Genomic DNA, 3,804 nt, shown 5'->3' with positions numbered 1-3,804 from the left:
GTGGCGTCTCCCGAGGCATCCAGACGAAGAGGGGAGAGGGCAGGCAGGCAGGGAGGCTGGTGGCGTGGCGCGGCGGCGTGCGCGCGCGTCGGGCACGCGCCTGGCCGACTGGCGCCAGGAGGACGACGGCGGTGGTGGGCTGGGCTGGCCTGCTGGGCCAGAGGCGCCAGGTAAGAAGCCCAGGTAAGGTTTTTTCCCTGTTTTGTTTTTCTTTTCTAATTTTTCTGACATTTGTTTTGATTTAGTAATAATACTAAATCAATTTATTTACTTATGCCATTTTTTATGGAAGCTAGTTATATTAATCCAGAGCTCCTTTATAAATGGCATAATTTTTGGACAATATTTTATATATATAACAATATATATCCAAAGCAAATATTTATGCCTTAATTCCAAATGCCCAAAATAAATACCTATGAGCTCTTAAAAATATTGGTTTGATTTTTATCTCTGTCCAATATTTTCAGAGAGCAACATGAGCATTTTCTTGGACCCTTTTGGAGAAATTTTTATTTGGGTCATTTTCAAAAATGATTCTGAGGGTTCCACCAATCCTCATTTCAAATTTAAATGAAATTTAAACATGATGCACAAATGACTAGCTAGTCTAGGTCATACCAGACTAGGGATGTGACAACTCGCCCCCACTTGAAAGAATCTTGCCCCGAGATTTAGGGGTTGACGGAAAGAAAGTGGGGTACTCCAGTCGAACACGATCTTCTCGCTCCCAAGTAGCTTCTCTCTCGGAATGATGAGACCACTGAACCTTGAGAAACTTGATGTTCTGACGTCGCGTAACACGCTCTGCTTGATCAAGAATGCGAACCGGGTACTCTCGGTATGTGAGGTTATCTTGGAGATCAAGCGTTTCATGGTCCACTCCGCGGATGGGATCCGAGAAGCAACGCCTGAGTTGAGAGACGTGGAAGACATCATGAACTCGAGAAAGATGTGGGGGTAGTTCCAATTGGTAGGCAACCTCTCCTCGTTTGGCGAGAATACGAAAAGGACCAATGTAACGAGGAGCCAACTTGCCCTTGATACCGAAACGATGGGTACCCTTCAAAGGAGTAACCCGAAGGTAAGCTTGGTCGCCAATTTCATAAGTCATATCCTTATGATGACGATCGTACTGGCTCTTCTGACGAGACTGGGCTGTTTTCAAATTCTCACGAATGATGCGAACTTGCTCTTCTGCCTCCTAGATCATATCCGGTCCAAAGAATTGTCTTTCACCGGTTTCTGACCAGTTCAAAGGTGTTCGACATCTTCATCCATAGAGAACCTCAAAAGGAGCCTTTTTGAGGCTGGATTGGTAGCTATTGTTATAAGCAAACTCGGCGAAAGGAAGACATTTCTCCCAATCCATACCGAATGAGATAACGCAAGCTCTGAGCATGTCTTCGAGAATTTGATTGACCCGTTCCACCTGACCACTCGACTGAGGGTGGAAAGCGGTACTGAAGGAAAGATGGGTTCCCATGGCAGTTTGGAAACTCTCCCAGAAATGAGAAGTGAAAAGACTGCCACGGTCTGAATTGATCTCCAGTGGAACACCATGGAGTGATACTATTCGAGAAATGTATAAGTCAGCAAGCTGACTAGCGGTGATACTCTCTCAAACAGGAAGGAAGTGAGCCACTTTGGAAAGACGATCAACGACTACGAAGATAGCGTTATTCCCTCTTTTGGTCCTGGGAAAGCCGGTGATGAAGTCCATACCAACTTTATCCCATTTCCATTCAGGAATAGCTAAAGGCTGGAGGGTGCCAGCAGGTCTTTGATGCTCTGCCTTAACGCGACGACAAACGTCACATTTAGCAATGAACTCAGCGATTTCTCTCTTCATCCTAGTCCACCAGAACCTCTGGCGTAGGTCCTGATACATCTTAGTGCTACCGGGATGAATCGTGAGAGGAGATTCATGCGCCTCCTTAAGAATCAATTGTCACAGATGTTGATTCTTGGGAACCACCAAGCGATTCTCAAAGAAAACAACACCACGATCATCCATAGAGAAACATCCACCAACTCCCTTCTTAATGTTTCTCTTGATCCGAGAAATTCCTGTGTCTTGCTTTTGAGCAGCGACAATCCGATCTTCAAGATCAGGTTTCGCCAGCAAGGTAGAAAGGAATCCGTGAGGAGCAATGTGAAGATTAAGCTTACAGAATTCCTCATGGAGAAGTGGTTGGCCTTGCTGCAACATGAGATTGTTGCAATAGGATTTACGGCTTAGCGCATCAGCCATGACATTGGCTTTGCCTGGGGTGTAGGTAATCCCTAGATCATAATCTGTGATTAACTCCAACCAACGTCTTTGCCTAAGGTTCAGATCCGGTTGGGTGAAGATATACTTGAGACTCTGGTGATCAGTGTAGATCTCGCAACATTTACCAAGGAGGTAATGTCGCCAGGTCTTGAGTGCATAGACTACGGCTACAAGCTCTAGATCATGTGTAGGATAATTATCCTCATGTGGATGCAACTGTCGAGATGCATAGGCAATCACATGACGATCCTGCATAAGAATGCAACCTAGTCCCTGTCGTGAGGCGTCGCAGTAGATAATAAAGTCTTTAGTGAAATCCGGTGACACAAGTATGGGAGCAGAAGTCAGGCGTCTTTTCAGTTCCTGAAAACTGTACTCACACTGTGGGGACCACTCGAACTTTTTATCTTTCTTGAGAAGTTCCGTGAGGGGTTTGGCTACTTTGGAGAAGTTTTCAACAAAGCGGCGACAATAGCTGGCTAGACCAAGGAAGCTCCTAACTTGTTTAACGGTTTCAGGTGGAGTCCAATCGAGAACAGCCTGAACTCTCTCGGGATTGACAGCAATGCCCTTACCAGAAATTACGTGGCCTAGGTAGGTCACTTCTGGCAACCAAAATTCACACTTGGAGAACTTGGCATAAAGGCGGTGCTCTCTGAGTTTTTCTAACACAAGTCTAAGATGTTCGGCATGCTCTTCCTCGTTCTTCGAGTAAATAAGAATATCACCGGGGTAAACCACGACGAACTTATCTAAGTACTCCATGAAGATCGAGTTCATCAAGCGGGAGAATGTGGCTGGGGCGTTGGTTAGGCCAAAGGACATGACGGTGTACTCGTACTGGCCATAACGACTGACAAAAGCTGTCTTGGGAATGTCCCCGTTTCTGATTTTGATTTGGTGGTATCCTAACCTCAAATCCATCTTGGAGAAGACTGAGGATCCAGCGAGCTGATCATACAGATCGTTGATCCTGGGGAGCGGATACTTGTTCTTTATCGTGACCAAATTAACGGGACGATAATCTACAACCATCCGGTCCGTACCGTCTTTCTTCTTGACAAAGAGGACGGGGCAAGCCCAAGGAGAAGAACTAGGACGGATGAAACCCTTTTGCAAGGACTCATCGAGTTGTTTCTTAAGCTCGGCTAGTTCTAAGGGTGCCATCTTGTAAGGTCTCCTAGAGATTGGAGCTGTTCCTGGGATAAGATCTATGACGAACTCTACATCTCTGTCAGGTGGAACACCTGACAGTTCCTCTGGAAAGACATCCGGAAAGTCAAGGACTACCGGGATATCTTCAAGGTCTGGAAGAGGGCTGGCATTAAGAGAATAGAGCTGACGCTTGGCAACTCTAGTGGAGACGGTGACTATCTTGCCAGATGGGTGTGTAAGCTGAACAGATCTGGTGTAACAATCAATCTTGGCATGATGAGCTGTCATCCAGTCCATTCCCAAGATGATGTTAATATCTGAGGACTTGAGGGCTACAAGTGATGCAAGGAATACAAGTATGTCAACAAGGATTT

The sequence above is a fragment of the Triticum dicoccoides genome, chromosome 5B, assembly GCF_002162155.2.
Source record: "Triticum dicoccoides isolate Atlit2015 ecotype Zavitan chromosome 5B, WEW_v2.0, whole genome shotgun sequence".
NCBI lineage: Eukaryota > Viridiplantae > Streptophyta > Magnoliopsida > Poales > Poaceae > Triticum > Triticum dicoccoides.
The sequence above is the reverse complement of the archived record's forward strand: the minus strand, read 5'-3'. Positions refer to the sequence as shown.